Source organism: Acomys russatus, chromosome 5, assembly GCF_903995435.1.
Source record: "Acomys russatus chromosome 5, mAcoRus1.1, whole genome shotgun sequence".
Classification (NCBI taxonomy): Eukaryota; Metazoa; Chordata; class Mammalia; order Rodentia; family Muridae; genus Acomys; species Acomys russatus.
The window spans coordinates 71,641,748-71,660,344 of NC_067141.1; the positions used below are offsets into that span (position 1 = coordinate 71,641,748).

The 18,597-nt window shown below is 41.5% G+C and overlaps 1 non-coding gene across 1 annotated transcript; it reads left to right on the forward strand.

The window, feature by feature from the left end:
• Positions 1-17,642: 17,642 nt before the first annotated feature.
• LOC127190212 (small nucleolar RNA SNORA17) lies at positions 17,643-17,774 on the forward strand. Its single transcript, XR_007830720.1, has one exon. It is a non-coding gene; the product is annotated as a small nucleolar RNA SNORA17 (small nucleolar RNA).
• Positions 17,775-18,597: the final 823 nt, after the last annotated feature.

The window sequence follows — 18,597 nt, forward strand, 5'->3', positions numbered from 1 at the left end:
GTGGCCAAGGCCTTGGATTCCTATGGAACTGTGTATTTGTGCACATGTATTGCATATGAAAATGTGTGTGTGTGTGTGTGTGTGCTCAGTAATTATCATAGGAGAAGGTATCTAAACAATAAATATATGATTCGTCTCTGTGGGCAGAACCTGAAATCAGTGTCATAGGTAATAATCACCATCGCTACCCACTGAAAGGCCTTTCTCCATATCTCTTTTTTGTATTGTTTTTGAGACAGGATCATGTAGCCCAGGCTGGCCATAAACTTGCTTGGTAGCCAAGGATGGTCCTGATCCTCTTCCTGCTTCTACATCCAGAGGCAGGTGCCATGGATCAAATCCAGGGTTTCTTCAACTGAACTACATCTCTATGTTTCTAGAATTCCACCATTAATGTGTGCCTTGAAGACAGCACCCTGTGTGGATATTACAGGGTACTTTTGAGCTATTAAAATTAAGTAAAATTCTAACAAAGTATACAAGTTTACCATTTAAAAATATATGCCTAGGGGCTGGAGATACAGCTCAGTAGTTTAGAGGACTTATTGCTCTTGCAGAGAACCTAAGTTCATTTTCTGTCACCAATAGGGCAACTTACAACTCCCTGAAAATCCAGTTCCAGGATATCTGATGCCTTCTTTTAGGCTCCATAGGTATCACACACACACACACACACACACACACACACACACACACACACACACACACAAAAGCAAACGAACAAATTCCTAATCTTTTTGGTGTACCTGAGATCATGAGGGCTTTTCTGGATGGCATACTGAAATCTGGGCACCTGAGGAACGAATACAGATGTCTGAGCATCTATGCCCTGTTTGAGTGTCTTTCCCTGCTTCTTCATAGCTCTTGTCTTACATTTTAATTATCTTCTTATTTGAGTTATACAGATGTCCATGAAGACCACACTGACACCTAAGGTCGGTGAAAATTAAATTAAAGCCCTTAATCTCTCTGGCTAATGTCCAATCCTTCCATGGGCTTTCTGCTAATTCTTGAGGTGAGAAAATGAGGGTATTCCCAGAGGTAAGAGTATGCATCATTCTTTTTGATATGAAGTTGAGCTGAGTCCTCTTCTAAATATGAGAAATAGCCCTTGATATTTTTGAAGAACTATTATTATCAATACAACACTAAATAACATGACAAATGAGACAGATACTAAATAGAATGGAGAGTGCTGGTCCCCAACAAACCACAGAATAAGAAATCAGTTCCTTACTGCCAAGAATGCTCTGGGTGACAGACACTGCTCTGAATTATTTACCCCAGTGTGGAACCACAAATAAGAAACAAGATTTAGACAACTGCCATGACTTTGTCAAAGCCGTAGTGCTTAAACACAGGAAAGCGATGTGAATACAGTGGACACAGGATAGGTCGTGAAACTAGAAAACAGACAAAGAGAGATGCTAAGAGGATCTCAAATGGGCAAAGAAAGTAGTAACATACATGTGACATGGAAGCAGGAGGGCATGGGTGGGGGAGGAAGAGAAGACAGGGAGGAGGTGAAGGGCAGAGGAGGAGGAGCGTCAACAACAAAAATGCCACAGTGAAGCCAAGTTTGTGTGCTGATTTTACAAATCTAGTTAGAAACCACCCTGGCTTACATGACTATGAGATCTCGAGCTCTGTCTGCTGAACCACACTGCCCTGAAACTCAATATATCCTGACATTCAGAACTGCTGACATAGAAAGGGCTGCCAGTTGGGCACTGTGGTGCACACCTTTAATCCCAGCACTTTGGAAGCAGAAGATAATGGATCTCTGTGAGTTCAAGGCCAACTTGGCCCAAAAAAAAAAAAAAAAAAAAAAGTTTTTAATTTGTATGTGATAGGAAGTGGGGAGGAAATGGGAGGAGTGAAAGGAGGGAAAACTGTAATCAAGGTATATTGTATGTGAAAAGAACCTATTTTCCATAAAAGAAAAAAACCTAGATAACAACAAAACAAAATATAAGATAAAACACATACCATCCCATCGAAGTTGAACAAGATGAACCAACAAAAAGAAAGGGAAGGCACAAGAAGCAGAGAGATCTTCTCATTCATACACTCAGGAGTCCCACAAAAAAAAACAACAAACAAAAATGCAAACTTGGAAGCCACAATGTATTTGCAAAGGACCTGGTGCAGACCTGAGGTTGCTGCCTTAGACTCTATGAGGTCATATGAGCTCTTCTCATGTTAACATAGAGGTTCTTTTTCTCCAGGTGTCCTCTATCTCCTCTGGCTCTTTCACTCTTTTTGCCTCTTCTTCTGTGGGGTTCCTTGAGCTATGAAAGGAGGGATTTAATGGGACATCCCATTTACAGCTGAGTGTTCTAGTCTGTCTGTCTGTCTGTCTGTCTGTCTGTCTGTCCGTCCGTCCGTCTCTGTCTGTCTCTGTCTCTGTCTTTGTGTCTCTGTCTCTGTCTGTCTGTCTGTCTGTCTGTCTCTCTCTCTCTCTCTCTCTCTCTCTGTGTGTGTGTGTGTGTGTGTGTGTGTGTGTGTGTCTGTCTGTCTGTCTGTCTGTCTGTCTCATGTCTGTCTGTGTGTCTCTATATTTATTCCAATTTTCTGCAGAAGAAAGCTTCTCTGAAGATGGCTGAATAAGAAACTAATCTTTGAGTATAGCAGAAACTCATTAGTAGTTTTCTCAATATACTAAATTGTTTTAATCAGTAGTATTTGGTTTTACTGTCAGTCTCTGGGATATCTAGTCTCAGGTGCTTGGTCACCCAAGTAGTGTCAGATGTGAGTTCCATCTTACAGGCCTTAATTCAAATCAGGCATTGGCTGGTTACTCCCACAAGCCTTGTGCCATCATTGCCCTAGCATATTTTGCTGGCAGGACATCACTGTAGATCAAAGGTTTTGTGCCTAGGTCACTCAGTCAGTGCTGCATTTCTCTTTTGTTAGCCTGCAGAACACCTTCCTGCACCAAAGATAAGGGGTGAACGGTCTATGTAAGTTCCAGGTCGACCTCTACATGTTCAGTGAGTTGTGTGGAAGTTATTTATCTTTAGCAATGGGGCTTTGCTGTTGGTTTGTGGACAACCACCTATTTTCAATGATCAGGGAATAAAAAGGTTTAAAAAACTGCCCTGGCTTAACATTAGGAGACAAAGAACCTCCAAAGACACTATTGAACTTACTTTTTGTTGGCCAACTACTGCTGGGCACAGGACCTACTCTTATTTTTTTATTTATGTGTGGCTATCAATTGGACATAACTTCTGGATTACAGGTGGGTGATATGCCCACTTCATTCTTAATCTCTAAGGCCCCATCTGGTACAGACCCACGTAGGCCCTGTGCATGCTGCCACAGTCTCTGTGAGTTCTTATGTTCTCTCCCACCCTTTGCTCTAGAAGGCCTGGATTTCTTGGTGTCTTCCATCCCCTCTGACTTGGTTACTCTTTCTGTTTCCTCTCTCACAGAGTTTACTAAGCCCTGAGGGGAGGGATTTGATGGAGCCATACCTTTTAGAGCTAAGTTTTCCAAAGTCTCTCACTCTCTGCATAATATCCGGCTGTGGAGCCCTATATTCGTTCCCAGAGGAAGCCTCTCTGATGGTGGCAGAGCAAAGCATGGACCTATGAGTATAGCAGAACGGCATGAATCACTTTATTACTATGGTCCTTTAGCAGAACAAGAGTATTCGTTTTACCCATATTAAGGACCAGACAAGCCTCATTTTGAAAAAGAAACTCTATTTTGTATTAAACCTGGCCAAGGGCTGAACCCAGATTCCAGGAAAACCACAAAGTAGTCTCAACAGAAAAATATTCCCTAGCAACATAATCAGCTCACCTTGGGAAAGTCCAACTATACATCTGCTGGTCAAACCGACCAGCGGGTTGTCGGGCACATAGCAACAACCAATTAGGAGAAGCCAGGCCAGAGTTCCTAATCTCCCCATGACTGCTTCAGCCAATCTTTTCTATTGGTCAACTTGCCACTACACCTATTACCCAACCACAAAACATCAAGGCTTGTAACTCCCTGCCTGCAGCTTTTCTGCCCAGATGTCAACACTATAAAACCCATTTCTTTGTCTAAAATCTATAAAATAAAATAAAATAAAATAAACCTCTCAATTGATACTAGGGGCCACTTCCTTGCATCTGCTGTGCCAGTGCATTGGAGATATGGCCCAAGTTCAAACCTGCAATAAAGTCTTCCTTGCGATTGCATTTGGACTCAGCTATTGGGTGATCTGTTCAGAAAGTCTCTCAAAATTTGTGCACAACACCATATGTCCCTGGCATATCTAGTTTAAGGTTACTGGCCACCCAACAAGTTTTGGGCATGGCTTCCATCTCATGGAGTGGACCTTAATTCAAATTAGAAACTTGGTTGGTTTCTCCCACAACTTTTGTGCCACTATTGCACCAGCATATCTTATAGTTAGGCAGGTTTTTTTTAGATGAAAGGGTTTGGAAGTAGGTTGGTGTATAGCTGTCTTCTTTAGTAGCATGCAGTGCATCTTCCCATACTGTTCCATGGAGGTAAAGATTCTAGGCGCCAGCTCAACTTGATATTCAATGAGTTATGTAGGTTTGTCTTCCACAATGGGGCTTTGTCATTTTGTCAGTTTGTGGAGAGCAACCTAAAATCTTGGTAACAGCTTGTGTTGTTTGGAGAGTCCCATGATAATCCATTTGCCAGCAACTGAACATACCAATTCCTGGGAGTGGAAGCTGCATTTGAAGACGAGAAAAGTCCAGCTGTGGCTCTGTCTCCTCCATTTAGAGCTCCCTTATCTACGCATATATTATAGGAAGCTTCTACTGTATTAGGATTCAATATGACCTCTAAAATGGCTTTTAGTTCTAAATATTTCTCCCCATATATTTTCATATACCTCCTCCTCCCTATTTGATCCTTCTCTTCCAGTCCCCCAACACGGTCCATCCATAACTATCTATTCTGTTTCCACTTCCTAGGGAGATCTACCCTCACCCCAGCCTTGTGCACTCTACTCTACCTAACATCTGTAGTTCTGATTGTTGTTTGCTTATCAATGACTTAACAGCTAATATTTGCATATAAACAAATAGATACCATATTTATCTTTATGGGATTGGATAACCTCATTCAGGATAATTATTTTTCTAGCTCCATCCATTTACCTGTGAACTTCATTATTTCATTTTTTTAACAGCTGAGTAATATTCTACTGTGTAAATGTTCCATACTTTCTTCATCCACTCATCCACTGATAGAAATATGGGCTGTCAAGGACCATGCGTGGAGAGGACCTAGACCCTCTGCTCAGATGTAGAAGACAGGCAGCACCGTCTCCTTGTGGGTTCTATAATATGGAAAGTATGAGTTACTTCTGACATGGACTCTGCCCCCCCCCCACATTCATCAGTTCCCCCTAGCAGGATGGCCTTGCCAGGCCACAGAGGAAGAGGATGCAGGCAGTCCAGATGAGATTTATAGGCTGAGGTCAGATGTTAGGGGAGGTGGGCTCCCCTTTCTGAGGACTAGGGGAGGGAGGGAGAGGGTATGAAGGAGGGAGGGTAGGATCAGGAGGCAATGAGGGAAGTGGTTATAATCGGGATGTAAAGTAAACAAATTAAAAATTTAAAAAAATCATAATAAAAAAAGAAATCCAGGTTATTTCCAAAATGACTATTATAAACAGAGCAGCAATGAACATGGCTGAGTTAGTGTCTCTGTGGTAGGATGAAGTGTCCTTTGTGTATATGCTCAAGAGTTGTATACCTGGATCTTGAGGCAGATTGATTCCCAGCTTCCTGAGGAACTACCACCCTGATTCCCATAGTGGCTGAGCAAGTTTGCACTCCCATAAGTTTTTGTGTTGGTTTCTGTCAGCTGGGATCAGTTGGCAGGGGAGGAGGGCTCCCCCTTTCTGAGGAATAGGGGAAAAGGATGGAGGGAAGAGGGAGGGAGAGTGGGACCAGGAGGAGATGAGGGAGGGGGCTACAATTGAGATGTAAAGTGAATAATTTTTAAAAACTGAATTGAAAAAGAAAACAAATAATCCAATTAAAAATGGGTTACAAATCTAAACAGAAAATTATCAAAAGAGGGAACTCAAATACCAGAGAAGCATTTAAAGAAAACATCCTTGTCGTCAGGGAAATGCAAATCAAAACCGCTTTGAGATTTCACCTTACATCAGTCAGAATGACCAAGATCAGTAAAACAAATAAAAAGCTCTTTCTGGCAGGGATGTGGAATAAGGTAAAAATTCATGGAGACTTATTAATCTATTAAAACTTAGACACTGTAGCTGGGAAGATTCTCGGCTACTCTATCCCACCAAACACTGGCCGATGTCCTGCCATGTAGCCCACTACCTCTCTCTCACCCAGACCCAGCATCTGTTCCTCTCCACGTCACACTGGTCAGTGCCCCAAGTCTGATTCTACTCCCAAACACCTTCTTTCAGTCTCAGGTCCTGCCTTTCCTCTCATGCCAAGATATTGGTTGTCAACTCTCAACCAATCACTGAGTGAGAAAGGTGCACACTTACAAAATACTGAGGCAGGTGATGATCCATGAAAATGATACCAAAATCTGGAAAGTACTCAGTTATTGGCTGGTGTAGAACTAATAATAAAACAATAGAGACGACCTTTACACCACGCACAAAAAGTTTACCCAACAATGGTCAATGATCTTTTTGGAGTGTATTTGGATTCAGCTTGCAAATATTTTATTAAGAATTTTGTACCTTGGGTGGCTATTCAGGCAGCAAACTGTCTCTGTCTTTTTTTTTTTTTTTTTTTTTTTTTAAGCTGCTAACCTGAACTTCCGGTTCACTCAGGTAATTAAGTTTTATTCCTTCTCAAGTCTCTGATGGAGTTGAAGACCAGATAGTTTAGTCTTACAATTTAGCTTAGTTTTTTAGGAGGTAAGATGTTTATAGGTCTAGATAGATATTTTAAGTTGATAGAGATGAGATATAATAGACATTAATTTTAATTTTAGACTCACCAAGATACAAAAGATGTTTTCTGCAAGGTTGCCAATACAATTAGCCAAAACACCTTGAATGTAACATTTATATAACTCCTAATTGTTTCATGGTTCTTCTTGCTGTATGTATTTTTATTTATGTGTAAAAATATAAATGTATATGCCAAAAATAAAATAAAATTTTTTCTAAAAAATAATTTTGTATCTATATTCATAAGAGAAATTGATCTATAACTCTCTTTCATTGTGTCTTTATGTGATTTAGGTACCAGAGGAGCTGTGACCTTATAAAAATAATTAAACAATGTTTCTTCCGCTTCTATTTTTTAGAACAATTTGAAGAGTATTGGCATTAGCTCCTCTTTGAAAGTCTGTATGAAAACATCCTAGCTCTTTTCTTGTTGAGAAACTTTTAATTACTGCTTCTTTTTCACTACAGATTATATTTCTGCTTGAATTGCTTATGTAATTTTGATTTAACTGTGGTAGGCAATTATATCTAGAAAACTATTCTTTTAGATTTTCCTATTTGGTGTAGTGACAGTTTTGAAAGTGTGTCTTAGGATTCTCTGGGTTTCCTTGGTGTTTATGGTTATGCTCCTCATTTTGTCTCTAATTTTGTTAAATTGAATCTTTCTTTTAGTTCATTTAGCTAAGAGTTTGTCAATCTTATTGTTTCATTCATTCTTTGTATTGTTTCTTTCTTTTTATTTCATTGATGTCAGACCTGGGTTTATTTCTTGAATAAAGTATGTCATTCCAGAGGTCACTGCATCTGTAGCCTGATGTCAATGAAAAAGAAAACAAGAGCAGTTCTAATAAACCATGACATACTGATATTGCCTGGGGCATCAAAGTATCCAGGGTTTTGGCCCTACTTCAATACCTTCTATGAGACTGGAGGAGGCATTTAACTCTCCCACTAAACTCAAGTAAAAAGAGAGGATAACTTAAGTTAGTTATTAAAATAAGCAGGCAGTAGTTACTCTGGATGGGCGTGTACACGGCATACAAGGACGCATGCCTGGGCATCTGGTAGTGTGGCCTCTTGCTCTGGCTGTAGTGGGAGCTCACTTCCTGCAACGGCACCAGCCTGCGTGCTTCTTCCTGGTGCCCTGTGCTATGGTCTCTATTCTTCAGGATGCCAGTTTACATTAGAAACAAGTGTCCAAGAAAATAGGTCAAGTACAAACATGTGGAAACGTGCTTTTAAATGTCTGCAATGCTATTTATGAACATGAACCCTGGAACTGTTTGAAGAGAGAAAGTAATTAATAAAATTTTATTGTAAATCATGACACTTTGGGCAACAAATACTTGCTTCCATGATAATAGAACATGGTTTTGCCTTTTGAAATATAGTCTGAGTACTGTACGGCCAGATTAATTTTAACACTCTCCATTTCAAGCGTTATATATGTTAATAAATTACAGTTAAAAGACACTAAGCTGAAACCTACTGTTCCCAAAACCATAGGATCTTGGAAGTATTAATATCACCCATTGTGCGATGACCCCACCACGGAACATCATGAGACTGAAGGGTGTTAGACCTCAAGATGATCAGGGTCAGTTCCACCAGCAGACCACACTTAGATGAAGGGAGCTTCCTGCCCTTACAGGTGACCTTCTGCTTGGGTGGAGATAGTCACAATGTATAGACTACAGATACCTGAGGATCAGGAAAAAGAGGTTTAGTAAGCCAGGTGCTGCAGAAGATTGACAGCTTCTGTTACTGACGCTGCAGCCCCTGTAGGATGGAGCCCCAGCCCTGGACAGCCACCAGCATATTGCCGAGGCTTCTGAGAAACCTGGGCTGCAGCAAGCCGCCTCCTAAAGGACTCATCGCTTAAAGAGGTAAGCGCTGATTGTAGACAGTGAAGTTGTACTAATTCAGTGCATGAGCATGGACACTGGTACAACAGCGTTGCATCACTATCCAGCCATGCTCTAGAAGCAGGGTGATGCCCTAAGCGCAGCTCCTCAGGATGTGCCCTGAAGAATTCTTGGTATAGGTGCTAATTGGGGTTTGAATAAGAACACTGCCAGGATCATCGCGAGAATGGATACGTTATGACATGTCCATGTCGAGAAGACTCCAAGCTAGGATGAAGTAGAGCAGTTTGTGTTTGTCTCACAAATATGTTATTGATTACACGTGTACGTTTTAGGAGTACACGCAGTTTCAGACAGAGAGCCTGTACTCTCCCGTGCAAGGGAACCAAGAGGCATTCTAAGATTCTAAGCTTCCTCATGCTGATCATCGCTTGTGCAGAGTGGAATAGGGGATGCCACTCGACACTGCATGATTGCGAAACAGATGTAAGCCAGGGGAGCTGGGTAGGCTGAATTTTGTTGCCCAAGGAAAAGTAACTACTTGCATTCCTGTGTTGTGTATAATGCTCGAGAGCAACAACAAATAAACTAAAAGGAGGTGCCACTCACGCCCTTTTCTGAGTCTTGGTTCTAAAATTGTCTGGCATTATTAAATGGCACAGAGAAAATCGAGAAATGGCTTATGGCAGATTAATATTACTCCTACATAAAACCACCTATTTTCATGCCTCTACCAAAAACATAGCAGTCAAATGTTGGCTGCATTCGGTAGGGGTTTTTGTTAGATACCGAGATGTAGTAACGTTGCAAAGGCTTGAAGACAGAAATAATGAACACCAAGTTTAACAGAGTGAAGTCCCTAAAGAAAAGCAAGGACAGTTTGAAGATGAAGGTGCATAAGGCATTTGTAGTGTGAGGCAAGGTTGTTGTTAGGTCACTCTGCTGGTCTCTATCAGTTGGTTGGCTGGCTGTTGACACAGGGTCTCACTGTGTAACGCAGACTGTCCTTAACAATCAGTCCTTCTGTCTCCCAACTGCTGGAATTCCAGGCCTGTCCTACCACATCTGATGCTTCCAGATAGATTATAGATATAGACAGATAGATGATATAGATATCAGGTACATTATATATACATATGTGTGTGCATATATATATATATGATATTTCATAGAAGTTTTAAATTTTTAACCCAAAAAAGTGTAATTCAGTTACTTATTCTTATAGCCACAAGTTTATTTATTCAATAAATAGTCATAAGCATCCACATTATGCTAGGTCTCCTTCTTGGAGGTTATGAGAAAAATAATGACTGGGAATGCAGGAAAGTAGGTAAAGCGCTTGCCTTAGCATTCACAAAGATCCCCAGGACCACAGAAACTGGGTGTGGTGGCACACACCAGGCATCCTAGCACCTAAAAGGTAGAGTCTGGTGGAGCAGATGTTCACGTTCATGCTTGGATACACAGTAATTCTGGGCTCACCTGGTCTATGTGAGACCTTGTCTCAAAATAAAAAATTAAAAACAAATAAATGGAAAGAGGGAAACAAGAAAACTAAACTAATAAGTGACCTCAAATATTCAAAAATCTATGTGGAATGACCAGACACGGGGTGGGGGAGGGGGGGGTTGAGACAACAGTAGATGTGTAACAGTGAAAGGATTTGTACAGAAAGCAAAGACTCCCCTCCAGCCAGAAACACACACAGACCAACTCCTAGGCATTCCTAGGCGTTCCTCCTAAGAACGAAGGAGAGTACAGGAGCAAAGCAAGCTTCTTGGCTCTTCTCTCCAGTGTGCTACATGATCCATTTACTTGGCAAGTGCTTCCAGTTAGGCCTGGGCGGCTGTTTCACACATTTTACAATGGCTGGGATCTGCACGAAGGGTGATTTTATGCTGTGTTGTGCTTCTTTTTCAGTATAAATGTCACAGTTTTTCTTGTGGAGGTGTAACGGTGATGAGGCTATAGTCATCAGTCATTCTAATGCCTTGTGTTTGAAGAGCACTTTGCAGCTCTTTCCCCCTGAGTACTTAATATAAGAGGATATTGCTTCAGACAGAGTACTGTGTCTCCCATACAGTGGAATCAAGGGGCACTCTAGGAGGTTTCAATTTATCTTGCTAAAAATCATTTGTGCACGGCAGAACAGGGCATACCACTAGTCACTACATGATATCACAATGGGTGAAAGGCAGGAGAGGGATGTGGGACAGATTCCTGGAGAAAAAGGAATAACCTACATTTTTATGCTTTATATGACACTAGAAGCATCAGCCAATAAGCTAAATATAAAATGGCATTCCCACTGATTTAAATAATCTTCCCAAATTTTTCCATCACCATTAAATGGTACAAAAAACTCAAAGTGGCTTGTAATGTACAGAACATTATTCCTCCATTAGGCACCTATTTTGCACATCTAGAAAAACAAAAATGCTCGCCTAATATTGTCAACACTCACAATGTAAAATTCTTTAATTATATGTGCACACATTAATTTATATGATATGGCTCCACAACCTAAGTCTAACTAACGCCCACATTGTGCAGATGTGTAGACTAAAACCTGGTTTAAACAACAAAGGCAGTTTGTAAATGATCTGGCACCAGAGCCCAGTTAGTTCTCTTTGTTCCCATGCACCATTCTGGAAATTTCCCATGAGTGTAGGCAGCCACATTGATCCTTAGCAGGGTAGCCATGGGATCTACTTAGACTCTAATTTGGCTTTGAGTCTTTTAGGGATGATTCTGGGATGAGTCTGTCAATAATTCACAGATGGCCAGTACTTTTTACTAAAGCCTGAAAATATGGGACTGGTCATTTGTACCCCTGGGTAGATTGAGGCAAATGAAATAGCAGCCCGGTGTATGCAAGAGTCACAGCTGTGAGTCTATTTTCCACATAGAAACACTTCATGGTTCTCATGGTTTGTTGGACTAGCATCTACTTTATAAAGACCCATGGCCCTAACTGTAAGAAACATGAGACACATTAAGCAAAGAATAAAAGGGCAAATTTTTCACTTCTCTTGAAATACACAATAAAATGCAACAGAGCAGTTCAGAGTTAGCTGGTTGGCTGGTTGATTGGCCAGTTGATTTTGGTTAAACGGTTGGTTTTTAACTATGGAAAAAAAGTAAGCTTGTTCTTCCCCAGGTCTGGACTATGACATATCTGTAAGCAGATCTTGAGTGACCACAAAGGCTACTGCGTCCCATCACCCACCTTCGATTATTCATCATTTTCTTTCAGCCTGAGCACGGATGTTAAATATAAAGACTAAGTTCTCTGGAGTCCAGGAGAGCCCAACTCAAACAAAGACATGTCTGTCATTTGCTCCATGGAAGGGCACCTGGAAACCACACCTTGTCTCAGTCAGAGATCGGAGGCACCGAAGTGCTGTGACTGACTCCAACAGGTCATTTCCTCAAGTAGGCAGATTTCACAGCACTGATTTATCTGCCACTTAGGATGTTCTGGGTTCTTCCTGGCTGCATCTTTGTGACCTGAAGTGTCATTTTTCCCAATGCATTAATCCCCATACTTTGCCATGTGCTATCTTTCTTTGTTGGTCTTGGTTCCCTGGACCTTACTCCCGGTTGGTTATGCTCTGTAAGGAGTGGACAAGATGTGGTGTTAGTCATGCACTTAATAATTTCTCTTGGGTTCTTTTCCCATTGCAGTAATGAAATGCCCTGCACACAGCTCAAAGCACAGTCCATCACAGGAGAGAAGTTGAGGCGGCAGGAGCACAGGAAACTGATTTCATCATATCTATAAACAGGAAGCACAGAGAGATGAGTGCTTGTGCCTAACTTCCTTTCTAAACGCTGTACAGTCCAAGATCCCTGCCCAGGGAATGGTGTTGCCGACAGTTATTTCGGGTCTTCCCACATCAACTATTTTAGTGGAGACATCCCTCACACCCATCCCCAGAGATACATCTCCCAGGTTATGCTCTGTCTTGTCAAGTTGATAACTAATTCTAGTCACCACAATAATTCTACAATGAAGTACTTCTATTTCAAGCAATACAACTTCAAAATCTAACCCTGCCCTTATCTGACGCACCATCAAGGTCTGCAGAACTCCTCTGAACTGGTGTACATGTGTGAACTTTCTGTGAAGAACGAGCTTAATCTGGAGTTAACCACTAGTTCCAAAGAATGTAAAACTAATCCAGGAGAGAAGAAAGTAAATAACATCTAAGGGATCCAGGCCTGGTCCTAGTTTGATGCCTTCATACAGTGTGCTCACTCTATCTCTCCTTACCTGGGTTGGGCTGAATATAGTCACTCAATTTCTTTGAGTCTTAATCTCATTGTTGGTAAAGTGAGACTAATAATAGTTCCATTTAGTGATAATTATGCCCCAGATCTTGCTTGGTGTGTCACATAAAAAGCTTTCAAGAAAGGGTAGCTCTGGGTCCCATCCCCAGCTCATCGTTTAAGATTGGTGTTGTGTAGTGCCTTCATCGGAGAAGCTTCTTACTGACGCAGAAACTTTTAGCTGGTCAAAGTGCTAAGAATAAGCATCTGGGAGATTCTTGGCCCTGGGTAGGATAGCTGCATCATCAGCTAAAAGCAGAAGGAGCAGCAAGGAAGAGACAGCGGAAAGATGGTCAGGGAAAAGATGTCTTCTGGACGTGGCACAGCCTTTGTCCTCAAGAGCACACTGAAGCTGTTGTCTACACAAGGTTTCATCATGGGTCAGGGAGGGGTCCATGAGACTCCAACCCTTCCTTAGGGTATATTGGCAGTAAATAGTTGTTGGGGGAGGAGTGTCATCTTCTCCAGTGATGTGGCCACTAGCAAGTTGCCCTTTCTTCAGTAAGCAATCTCGCACCTATGCTTAGTATAGCATAGTACTGAGGTATCTAAACTTAGTACATCACATATAAAAAGCATGACATAAAGGGACCTGGAAATAAGGATGACATCAGTGGCAGAGGGAAGGGAGTGGAAGAGGAGAATGAGAGTGAAAAACGATAAAATCCATGATATACATCGTGTCTATGAGGAAGAAAGATAACTCTGGGGAGGTATGGCTAAAATATGGTACAGTGTCAGCCCATTAAGGGAAGCCAACACAATTAAAGGGTAATGACCCAGCACATGCGAGCCTGAGGGAAGTGGACTGTTGTGAGTTTGAGGACGTCTTTGGCTACAGAGTGAATTCTAGGTCAGTGTGGACTAGATTTAGGTCCGGCTTCATAAAACGTGGGGGTGGGGGACTTCGGGAAGAATAGTTGAAAGACACCTATGCCATTTTTTTTTTTTTACAAAATATATTTCTGTGCACAGAAGAGAGTCATTTGGATCACACTCCTGGGTAAAGTTCTAAATATATGCATAGCCAAGGCCCTCGGGGTGTGGGTTTCACACCAGAGAAGTTTCAGAGTCTGACTCCAGTTGAAAGCTGGTACTCAATCTACTACACTGCACTGAGGTTCCATCAGGTAGAATCCATTCGGAGAATTGCTTCCTGCGATGATATGTGGTTCATTCATTCACATCTCTAAGCTATTTAGAGGTAATTATCCATGGGATTTTATCATTAGTTTAAAAGTCACTGCCGTTGTTTTTCTGTCAGTATAATTTTAAGCCACATAGGATCATTAGCTGGGAAAACATCTTTGAAAAGGGTGTGTGGCTGGTTCCCTTTCTGGCATGGCATGATTTATGTTAGAGAAACACAGTGCTGCAAATTAAACCTTAAAGCACTACTCGTCCTCAGGAATAACATCTGAGCCCCTCCTTGGCGCTCCCCATGGCAACTAGATGGGAATTCACAGACTGAAATATGTCTGGAAAAGATGTTTTAGGACTACAGAATTCTTCTGTGAAAACAAGCCCCTGCAAGATTATTATGATGATAAATTATGCCTCTATTGAACCTGCACAGAAAAGAGAGAGATTTCAAAGCTTCATTATTTACTTGTTCCTTTCCATTTTGCACTGGATGATAAGAGGTTCCCTCCACTTTCATTCTAGATTTGGTGGCCTACGTAAGGGTAGTCAGCATCTGGCTTCTGACAGCTTCCTTGACTATGAATTGAGAGGCAGACATGCCAATCATACCTTTACCCAATTTGATGATGCTACTGCCTTATTCTCAGTTCTGGCCATGACTTTGATGTTTTTACCATCCAGAAAGATCAGGGGAAATGTGTGTTGAGAAGCTAATCTTTCCTTTCTTTTTATTCCTCCTTTTGCCAGTGCTAGGGATTGAAACCAAGGCTTTGGTCATGCTTGGCAGCTATTTAGAAGCTTAGCTTTTGTTTTCACTATATTTCTTTGCACGAAGCATCAGCTGAGCCATTTCAAATCTGTCTCAAGAAAGGAACATAGTCTGAATTACCTCCATAAACTATTAAGCAAAGATGGAAAATTGAGGTCAGGTAGAAGAAAACCAGTCAGAACTGGCTTGAGCATTTCTCAGGCAGCTGTCCCAATATGATGTATATGGCTTGAACACAATGACAGTTACAGAAAGGAATTCAGGTACATTGGAGCTCCGTGAATCGTGGCATCTGTTTCATGGCTTTCCCTGATCTCCACGTGACAAAGGGAGCTGGACATTCTGTCCTAGCTCTGTCAAGTTAACAAACTTGTAATTTGGACTAAATTATTGAACCAGGCTAAACTTTATAACCTTCGTGTATAAGTCTGAATCATGAAAACATGGATAATAGAATGTTGAGAGTTAATAAAATAAAAAGTGCAAAATGCTTAATCCAGCAAATACGTCCAACCTTCAACACTGAGAGACAATACTGTTACCTATGAAGCTCAGGTTGAGAATCATACATATAGTTACAAAAACTATATAAAAAAAAAACTCTTGTTTTAAGTAAGTTTGTGGTTTTATATCAAACTGAATTAAAAGGTTTCCTCTGTCACATGTGGCCCATGGGCCACAGATTGGACATACCTGGTAGTGCCGGGCTTCCATGAAGCTCATTAAGAAGTACTGCATTGTTGGACTTTTCCAAAGATGTAATGATTCATGTTAAAAATAAATTTCTCTACAAAGGGTAACAAATATTCTCAAAAGCCTAATTTTTTAAACTACGTGATCATGTCAATAGATGCATAAAAGACCTTTGACAAACACCAGCATCCCTTCATGATAAAAGTCCTGGAGAGATAAAGGATACAAGGGACATATCTAAACATAATAAATTCTGTTTACAGAAATCCTATATCCAACATAAACTTAAGTGAGAAGCTCAAAGAAATTCTACTAAAATCAGTAACAAGACAAAGTTGTCAATTCCCCCCCCCATATCTATTTAATTATTCAATATAGTTAAGGGGATTCAAACAGGCAGGGAAGAAGTCAAAGGATTGCCACTTGCAATGATATGATAGTGCACATAAGTGAGCCTAAAAATTCCACTAGGAATTCCTATAGCTGATAAACACATCCAGCAAAGTTGTCAGATACAAGATTAACTCACAAAAATCAGTAGCTCACCTATATACAATAACAAACAGAGTGAAAAAGAAATCATGAAAACAACACCTTTCACAGTACCCTCAAATAATAGAATATGTCTTGGAGTAACTGTAACAAAGCAAGTGGAAAAACTTGTATGACAAGAACTGCAAGTCCTTGAAGAAATAAATTGAATAAGATTTCAGAAGATGGAAAGATCTCCCATGCTCATGGATCGGTATGATTAACATAGCAAATATGGCCATCTTCCCAAAAGAGGTCTACAGATTCAACGCAACCCTCACCAAAATACTAACACAATTCTTTACATACTTCAAGGGGAACATGCTCCACTTTATATGGAAAAACAAAAACCCCGAATATCTAAAGCAACCTGAACAATAAAAGAACTGCTGGAGATCTCACCATGCCCAATCTGAAGTCACGGTGCAAAGCTATAGTAATATAAACCACACCATATTGTCATAAGAACAAACGTATTGATCAATGAAATAAATGAAATAGAATTGAGGACCAAGATATAAATCCACACACCAATGGACACCTGATATTTCATAAAGAAACCAGAAATACACACTGGGGAAATACAAGACAGCATATTTAACAGATCAGGGCTGCTCTAACAGGGTGTCTGAATGCAGAAAAATGAAAAAGATCTTCATTTATCACTCTTCACAAAACTCAAGCCCAAATGGATCCAAAGACTTCAACGCAAAACCAGATACACTGAAACCTAATAGAAGAGAAAGTAGAAGCAGTATTGAATTCATGGAGGGATAGTATGGAAACCTAATGCAGCAGAAAGCTTATAAAATGTGTATATATGTGGCAATATAAATAAAATCACCGAATAAAGGGGGAGGCAGATCTCCAAGTGGATATCTTCTGTTGTCAAATGAAGCTGTTGTTACTGAGATTGGGCTACATTAAATTGAGTTGGGAACTCTCAAAACAACCCACATGGTTGCCAAGACTATAGGTTGCTTTCCAAAAACTGTCAAAATGACCAGGCCACATTGCTGAAGACAACATCTACACCACTCCCATGGCATGGAGAAGTTAAGCTTATATAAAGCCTTCACACCCATTTCCTAGCCTCTTCTTTGCAGGAAAGTACTCCAGGATGCTGCCAAAGAGAAACATTATAAATCAGTCCAGCCACAAACCCTTTGATCTGCAATGGTGTCCTGTCTGGGAAACACTCTGGTGTAATAGCGGCTCAACGCTTGTGGGAGTAACTGACCAATATCTGAATTCGACTTAAGGCCGACTACACAAGATGGAACCCATACCTGGCACTGATTGGGTGACCAAGAACCTGAGACTAGATAGCCCAGGGACCCATGGTGAAAATAAAATGCTACTGTTCTTTTAAAAAGAAAGTAGCCTTGCTTCTAGAGGCATTACAGTCATGGCTGCTGTGTCACATGTGTGTCAGTAGGTAGCAGAGAAGAGATGGGCTCTGTCCACACTCAGTGTTCTGACCTATGAACATCTGACTGATTAGTAGCCTAACATTCTCTGAAAATAGCAAGCCTGAGATGGCCACTAGTCTGGCTCCAGGAGGCCTGGACAGGGAACTATCCTGAGCCAACCATCAATCCAGCCCCACACAGGCATGGATTGGTTCACAGGACAGGGCATAAGCCAGAAACTAAGAAAACACTATCTGGGACTGTGGGCCCCAGCTAGGAGTGATCCCAAGACAGTCGACCCTCACTTAGTACTACTTTGGAAGGCTAGGCAAGGAATAAACTTAGATGATCGCCAGACAAGCGCCATGGGGCCTAGACAGGGAGCAAGCCTGAGGTGAAGACCAGAATGGTGCACACAGGCCTGGGGGCACAGACCATGCCTGAGATGACCCCTGTCGGGTCCCATAATGCATTAGTGAGGTGTAGCACTCCTGATACCAGTCTGTTACCACCTAAAACCAAGTGGACATGCCTGGTCTGGGCTGCCTCCTGGAATCATGTTGATGTCTGAGAGCTGTGTAGAACTGGCCACACCCCTCAGCTGGGCATAATGGGAGAGCTGGTCCTTGGGGAATGAGAACAAGAGATCTGACCCTGCCTCTAGCCAGCTGCAGTACTCAGCAGGGAGGATCCCACATATTGCAAGAGCTGCAGGTGAGCTGGCCCTGAGGATATGAGGATGGGAGAGCTAGTCCTACCACTAGTCTTTCTTGAAGTGATGTGGATGAGGGAGACATAACCCTCCACCTTATGCCTTACCACCTGTGGCAAGCGAGAGACCTAGCCCTGGGGTTATGAGAGCAAGAGAGCTGTCCCTGCCCGTCACCATATGCAACATGTGAGAGAGCTGGCCCTGCACCTCCTCTG